The sequence below is a fragment of the Echinops telfairi genome, unplaced genomic scaffold (genome assembly GCF_000313985.2).
Source record: "Echinops telfairi isolate 266 unplaced genomic scaffold, ASM31398v2 ScPeMD7_1;HRSCAF=3_0, whole genome shotgun sequence".
NCBI lineage: Eukaryota > Metazoa > Chordata > Mammalia > Afrosoricida > Tenrecidae > Echinops > Echinops telfairi.
In genome coordinates this window covers 68,307,181-68,316,101 of record NW_022103896.1, presented here as the reverse complement: position 1 = coordinate 68,316,101, position 8,921 = coordinate 68,307,181, and positions in this window count along the sequence as shown.

The window sequence follows — 8,921 nt, the reverse complement described above, 5'->3', positions numbered from 1 at the left end:
AGGGTTCATGGGGGAGAGAGGGAACAAAAGAGGACCAGTGGTGAGAGTGGCGATACCAAGAGGGTGGAGGGAAGGTGAGGGGGAAAGGGGGAACAGATTACAAGAATCTACATATAACATCCTCCCTGGGGGATGGACAACAGAAAAGAGAGTGCAGGGAGACGTCGGGCGGTGTAAGATATGACAAAATAATAATAATTTATACATTATCAAGGGCTCATGAGGGAGGGGGAGCGGGGAGGGAGGGGGGAAATGAGCTGATATCAAGGGCTCAAGTAGAAAGCAAATGTTTTGGGAATGATGATGGCAACAAATGTACAAATGTGCTTGACACAAGTGATGGATGGATGGATTGTGAAAAGAGTTGTACGAACCCCCAATAAAATGATTTTAAAGAAAGAAAGAAAGGTGGTAGCCAATGTATGAACCATTGTGGTTGCTGAGGTGTACTGTACTGTCAAGTCAATTCCAACTCATATCGAGACTAAGTAACGGAGTTGAATTGTTCCCCGGGGGAGGGGGGGAAGGGGTTGGTGGGGGAGGTTCCTTGATCATCAGGTTTCCTCCCACAGAGTCATGGGGTGGGTTTGAACCATCAGCCTTTCAGTTAGCACCTAAGTGCTTAACCATTTGCAGCACCAGAGCTCCCATGAGCCCATGAAGCCTCCTACAAGCTTCAGGCCGTGTGCTTGCTGTTGCTTAAAATAAACTGTTACTGTTGTTTTTGTCATTTAATAAATCAAGGCTCAGGATTGCATCAAAGGTTATAGGAATTTCTGCAATTAATATAAAAAGTTTAAATTTTCATCCCAAGACAAAGATGAAAGTAGTGAGTGGGGGAGGGGGGGCCAAAATAAGAACCAGAGGTTGAGTTTCAATGCCCATTCCACTTGTCCTAGGCTTGATTTACCAATCTGGTAACCCAATGGAGCCTTCAAATCTGGTTCCCTTCAACACTGAAAACCAGGTACTATTTCCTATCATGCTTTGTTGCCATAATCAAATGTTACGTGTGACAGCACTACACAATCTGGCAAGAGGCACATAAACTCCAAGCATCCCAACAAAACATAAGAGACTGCAAGTTGTGCCAACCCCAGCTAATGAGAGGAAACACCTACCTTACCTAATATCCCTTTAGGGTGGCTTTTTAAATGAATATCTTCTAAGTTCATTGAGCTGAATTTCAGAGGCACATAAAAGTCTAAAGCTGTATATGTCACAACAGACATGCAAGGAAAGTGGGGATAAATGTCGGGGTAAAATTGTCTCCAAAATGTACAATAAATTATAGATCATCTCAATGGGAATAGGCTTCTTTAGTGAAAAACAATTTAAAGGACAGGGGTCATCTATAATTTTGTGCCAACTTGTCATGATGCCTTGTCCTTTATAATGAAATGATTTATTGGGCCAGCAGTTTAGAAATCTTCACTAACATCAAGCTCTATGGGCAACTCTAAGTATTATAATCCTGTCCAATTGAGGTCTAGATGGCATGAGGACTTTCAAGACCATTACTTCCTTTGTATGGAGGAGAAAAATTAGACCTGGCAGTCCAGCTTTTGTCTTGCTCCATGGAACAAATCATGGATGCAATTGCTGATGGGATGACAACCCAGTCGGAAGCCTTGAACTCCCTTGCAAAACGAGTTTGAGATAACAGAACAGCCTTAGATTTTCCTTTAGTCCAATAAGGAAGTGTTGGTGCCAGAGCCAACATTTCTTGCTACACTTAGAATCATCATATTCACACAGTTAAGCAAAATATCAAGAAAATTAGTCAAAAAGCTATTTAGTTACATCAGCATCTGAATTCTCTTACTTCAATAGTTTCAGCGGGTTTCATAAAGGAATTGAATGCTAGAATAGGTCTACATTGCTATCTGAACTAATAATATCAATTGTTGGGATAATAATTGTTGGGATAATCAAATGTTGTATACATCCAGTATTATGATGTGTTAGATATGGCACAAAAAAAACTAATATAGGGGGGGAAATGGGGTACCTGGGTTTGGGGAAAGGGGTAGGGTAGGGAAGGGAAGGGATAAAAGGGAGCTGGTATCAAGGAGTTCAAGAAGTGTTTTGAAACTGATTTTGGTAGCAAATTTACAACCCTGCTAGACGTCATTGAACTATGGAATGTTATGATATCTGTAAGAGCTCCCAATAAAATGATTAAAATAAATGAATACAAACAATTTCATGCCTGTGAAGAAAAGCATGTATATATAAGACCTACTTTTCAAATGGACTCAAGATCGTACCTTCAGGCAACTTGTGAACATATTCTGCTTCAAATTTTGCTTCTAAGGTCGCCTAACTCCACACAGACTCCTCTTCCCCACTGTATAAGATCACGGATCCTGAGTGCTATGTCTTAGCAGGCTGAAGAGGGCTGGTGATGACTACTCACAATAATGTCAAGGGGCTGAAAGGCCTGCTTAACTAAGCAGCCAATGAAAGAATCATGTGCCATGCTGCAGAAGGTTTTATTATTGTTAATAGATGCTGTGGAGTGGGCTCTGACTCCTAGCTACCCTACCTATCACAAACGAAACACCGTCCAGTCCTGTGCCATCACATAATCATGAGCAACATACAGTCATTAAATTCATCAGAAGGAAGGAACGTATGAAAGGTCCAAAATTGAGGCATTTGACAAGTATCAGAATAACGGGCACAGATTGGAGTCCCAAATCCACCTTAGCATTTGATTATTTACCTTACAGACATCAACCCTAGATAGACTTAAATACATAGTAAAGCATTTCCTTTGCAACTGTCAAATCTTTAGATTTAAGAATATAGCAAAGGAAACATTTTTCTCTGTGGAAAAACTGAAGATGTGGAGAGAATGTTCCCATGGGAGGGTCCTGACCCAAGGCCCTTATTAATCTGTTCTAAACTTTCAATAAATCTCTGCTTTTATTTTAACAGAGTAACAAGTTCTTATTCATTCACAAATGCTAACTATCTTTAAAGCTATTTCCAAAATTCAGTAAAATAGGTTGGCCACACATGGCCTTACAAATTATTAGATCACTAATATGTTACTAATTTCCTACCAGTAAAACATTTGAGCACATCTGTCTCTAGAAATTATAAATAGATACATTTTTACTAATTCCTTAGTAGTTAAAATGTAAACATACATGTGCCTATAAAATAGATACAAAAAATGCTATGCTAATATATTATCTACAACATAAAACTTACCAAAAACATATACTTTTCAAAAGGATGCGATTAAAACTTTTCAATGATATGTTTGTGCTGTGCTCAACGATCCCAGGGAACGTTCTACTTTGGAATCCATTGGTATAAACAGCCAAGATCTCCCAATTATCCTCCTACATTATAGCTCGAAACATTTCTAAAGTCTCCAACCCATACTGACATCAATCGCTAGTTCGTATTACCTGACAGCTTACCTCGCCCTCAACATCAGTAACCCGTCAACCTTTTCTTAAACCTCTGTTTCTTTCTTTTCCGAAGGCTTTCCCACCACTTATTAAAGAGCTGGGTTTTGGGGGTTTTTTTCAGCTTAGAATTTTAATAGCTAGAAGCAATACTTGAGGATGATAAGTAAAGAGACAATCATGTTTTCTGTCTGTGACATGCAAGAGAGTAAGGTGACAACACAGCTGATCTAACTGTCCATTAGACCATCCTGCCCCCAGGGGTTCCCCTTCAATCTCCCTGCACCCTTTGCTCTTCAAGGACGCCTGGCCAAATGGAAAACTCGTATAAAAATTAAAGATGAATCTTAGAGAAGTAAAATTTGACACTTTCAAGAATGAAAGTGTAGAGTAGCAATCAACCCAGTTCAATAACAAGCAAATAAACCTGAAAGCAAATCAAAGAACCAAAATCTTATTTTTTTTAATTCAAATTAATTCAGTATACATTTTACCAATTTTAATCATGGGCAAATTGCCAGTAACAAGCCTGGCATACTTACTGCCCCTTCAGTATACTAACTTATTAACTTCATTATGGTCTAAAAAATCATAAGATAGAGTTTGTAATATCCATTGGCATCTACTAATACACAGACCATTTATTTAAGTTTCAAGTATTTAATTTTTTTCATAAATAAAACTATGTAACTGCGTAGTTGCATTGTGGGTGATGTGGAATGTCAAGTGGAAAAAAAAAGCACTTCCTATTTCTGTTTTAAAGCCCAATTGCTTATTACCAAATCCTCTCTTTCAATTCTTTACTAAAAAACAAGATAATTCTTTTTTTTTTTTTTTTGGTAACAATATCGACAGTCTGAAGAAGGCACTCCTTCCATGGCTTTGATCTGTTTGTCTGACTTGGTAGTCAAGAAATATCTGTTACACCTGGATGATCTTCTGCTTCAGCCTCTGTGACAGTCTGAAAGATCTGATGGCCTCCAAAAGGAATGATTTTTTTTTAGAAATTAGACAAATTCGAAAACTATTCCATCTCTAGCAAACTAACTCCTTATCTTTAGCTATTTTAAATAATAACCTCCTCTGGCTTTTCAAAAAATGAAAACGCAATATTGTTTAGAGGAGCAAATATCTAAGCCATTAATGTTCCCTTTTTGAGAAACGAAAAGAATTCAGGTCGAGGTGCTAAAACTAGAGGTGTGTTGAATAAAGCATAACCTTTCCAAGATTGTCTTCCGGGCAGGAGAATCATTTTGCTTTTGCCAGCAATCCAGGTTTTAGTAAATAAACTCCTGTTAGATACCTCGGAACTTTACTCTCGGTCTGGTTAGCTTCCTGATTGCTAAGTCTTTCTAAATTAGAGCAAGCAATTTCTCTTTGTTTTACCTAATATTTGAAAATGGTTGGGGGAAAAAAAAATCCCTTGGGTCACTGAAAATTATCCTTTCATGCCAGCCGCCTGTTTCAAGTCAGTCAAAACATTCCAGACTTCAAACGGAGGCTCTGCCTTCGCAGGCCATCTTGCTGTCCCTCCGCCGTGGGCCGACGAGGGATCGGTTATTTGGATAAATTAATTTCTGGAGCCTGCTGGCCTTCGAGACGACTTCAGCGTCTGCCTGCAAATTAGTTCTACTGCACATTGCCGAAATCCCAAGACGGCCTAGCAGAAATAAGTGGTGATAAAATCTAATACTACAACGTTTGTAATGTGATTTTATTCTGTTATGTAGCTTGCAAGCACAGTGAATGTTGAATTAAATTTTTGAAATTGAAAAAAAAGAAGAAGGGGCCATGCAAGTCAAAAATCAGATCAGTATCCAAGTCACAGCAGAAAGGCTAAAAGCCAACTTTAAAAGCACAACTTCCAACAGGAATCTTTTATGAGAACAAGACAAGAATGTCCGGGTTTTCCACCAAATCAACTATGTATTTACATTACAGATACAACACCACCCCCCTCCCACACACACCCCTGCTTCTTGGCCACCCCGCCTCCAAGGCAGGAAGTCACGCAGTTGAATGATGCTTGAGCCAGGGCTGAGAATGTACCACACAACAGCCCTTGAGGACAGAGTTGTACAAGTGCCTAAGAGAGTGTATCCTTAAGGAAGAGAGCTCTCGGAGCCAAAACTAACAAACAGGGCTCCTCAAGCGGAACAATGGTCCAGAAAACTCAGCGAAAAAGAAAATAAACTTCATTGGCAGTTTGTTTTTGACTGTTAAGAGCTAAGCTACAACTCTATCAAGATTTTTAAGAAGGTAAGAAATTTCACACATACTGCATTCTCCCAGCTGCTGAAGAGTTTATAGTGCAAATGTATCATCTTGTGTCACCCTGACTAATCCACTTTAGGAGATCCTTGTATCTTTTTCTTTCCAAAGTAAATAGAGCCACACCTCTGGGTAAGAGATAAAGAAGACTTCCTCTTGCACCTCCACACCCCCGGGCCAGAGTTCAACTTGAGTGGGATCTAGTGCCTGGACAATTTGTGCCAATTCTATCAAAGGTTTGAAAGCAATGGAAAGGAATGAAAATTGAAAAATGAAGACTGGCGCTGTGGAGCTTTTTTTTTTTTTAATTCAAAAAACACAAATATTTCTACCATTTCTTAAAATAACAGCTCTAAAATATTTGTGCTTTATATTCGTGGAAAGTTAAGTACATAGAAAACACTATCCACAACACAAAAACAAGATTTTTCTTTAAATGCACGCTATTCCAAAACAGTCAAAGAATATTAGCTATATAATCTAGTGGTGAGCCACAAACATACTTGGATCCCCCAAAGCCTATGAACCTCAATATTTCACTCAAATTTGAAAAAGTGCTTTTGGTTGCTGGTTTATTATTATTATTATCATTCAGTGTGTGATTAGAAATAGTAGGTAAACTGTTTCCCAAGTCCTACACCTGGACCCCTCTTTTGAAATATGAGTTTGTTTGTTTGTTTTTTAAAAAGAAAAACGTATTCCTTTCTAAATATAACTAAGACAGCATGACTTGGAATAGAAATAAGGAGAAAAAATGTTAAGTATTGGAGCTAAAAAATGACTTTGAGGGGAAAAAAAAGGCTAAATACGGTTAAGCAAGATGCACGTGGCAGTTGGATAAGGAAGAGCAAAGGGGAATCTACGCCTTGACATTGCGGTGATGGCAGAGAATACTGAAGATACCAGGGACTGCTACAAAGACACATACGTTTGTCTTGGAAGAAGTACAGCCAGAGTGTGCCTTAGACACAAGGATGGTGTGTTCTTCTAGGTACTTTAGAGCAAGGCTTATTGTCCGGAGAGACCAGTCCCTGGAGAAGGACATCATCATGCTTGGTAAAGTGGAGGGGCAGCTAAACAGAGGAAGGCCTTCCATGGCATGGCCGGACAGTGACGGCTACAAGGGATCAGGCGTAGGCACAATTGTGAGCTTGGCCCAGGACCGTGTCCTGTTGCCTTCTGCTGCACGGGGGTCCTTATGGCACCTGACAGCAACAGCACGATGCTTCCAGTCACATCCTAAATTTCTCCTCAGCAGTATTTAAATGGAGACATATAGTGTATTCATACTTTTTCAAGCTGTCAAAACCCAAATGTCATTTCTTTTTTAATGAAAAGCAGGTGATTGCTTTATAACACATTGATCAGTGGTTTCTAAATTTTTCACAAACAAAACTCTGCAACGCCTTTTACTTTGAAAATAGATATAACGAAAACTTTTTTTAAATTATTCATTCAGCAAGCAATCAACTAGATTGCCTATTTTTAAATTCAGATTTCTAACTACAACCTGAGCCTTTATTGAAAAGAGAGAAAAAAGGAAAGGAGCAAGATGAAATAATTATAACTCTCATTTGACTTTTTTTCCAGGTAAAAAAGTTTATATTGCTGGTTCGTGGGTCAAGATGTAGTTATGTTAGATATTTAAAAGGAGTTCAGGCACTTCAAGAGAGTTGAGATACTTGGTTACTATGTGGAAGCTTAAAAGATGACAATAAATACTTCTATCTGTACTCTAGGAAAGCTTTCTGGGAAAATTTAGCAGTTTTTTCAAAATGACATGCTAAATCCCAAGGAAGAGCCAGGCTTGAATTTACCGTTCAAGCCACTTTTGTATGAAAACCACTTGATCCTCAGAGCTCCGCTTCCTCTGTCAGTAAGCGTAGATCATAAATCCTGCATGCATTACATCTCCACCGTGGAAGGAATTTCAGAAGTAATGCAGGTCCACTTTACTCCCTAGCCACCAGTCTTCAATAGAGTCACACCGAAGGGAATGAGCTAAAGCAGTAGACATAGGAAAGGAACTTGGGTGGCTTAGCGACTTACCCATTGGGCTATAACCTCAAGGTCAGTGGTTGGATCCCACAAGTGCTTCAGGGAAAAAGGTGAAGCTTTCTGTTCCTGTGAAGATTTACAGCCTCAGAGACCCAAGGGGGTGAGTTCTACTCTGTTCCCCTCTATCCTATAAGGTCATTAGGAGTTGGAAGCGACTGATGACTGTGGATTTTGGTTCGGGATATGTAAAGTAGTTAAGCCACCCTGCTACACTAAAAGTGAGTAAAGATAACCCACAACAACATGAAAGAAACACCCCATGTGTGAGTCAATTCCGACTCAGGGCGTGTCCATGTGAGACAAATTAGAACTGTCCCACAGAATTTGGGGGCTGGAATCTTTGAGGTCAGACCTTTCTTTCACAGCATGGCTGAGTAGGTTCAAACCCACTGGCTAATAATCCAAGATAAACCATGGGTGCCATCCAGGGACGTCAAGTGTCCTAATGCCACTTATTCTGAGTGGTAGATGTCAGGGGCTGCATATCTCCAAGGACCAAGAAAATCAGTCCATTTCATCGTTTCCTGTCACTTGTAATGTTTAAGGACTGTTATTGATTAAGTTACAGAAAAATATATAATAGAAAAGCATGCGTTTATGCCAAACAAAGCATGTTTAAACATGTCTTTCCAATCAGTGGATGGCTGCATAAAAGATCTCTCAGTACCACGCTTGTATTAGCCTTGTTAGGGTGCCTTTAAAAAAAAAGAAGAGAAAGAAATGATCTTTTGTGCTATGGAAACATAATTTTAAAAGTGAGAACTAATTTTTAACAAAGCTCAATTGGCCATCTTTCCAAGTCATCGAAACTTTGCAGCCAGGTTGTGTGAATGCTGCCCACATAAAACAAAAGATTTTAGGTGGATCAAGGGTTTTAAGAGAGGTCAGGGAAGACCTCAAAGAGAAATGCAGGTCAATTCAGGAGGTTAGACTTTTCCCATCCACCTTACAGTTCGGTTCTTGCTCCTTCGGTCTCCTTTTTGATCATAAACCCTAAGAGCATGATTTGAGTCTCTCAAGGAGGCCATGACTGCTGTTTGAACATCCGAGTGTGCAGAATTCTATAGAGAAGGCTGGGAGAGACAGAGCCACTACCTTCAGAAGTGTGTAGACCTAGCTGGAGCATAAACAAGAAATAAACAAAACAGATACCTTCAGATTGTAGTT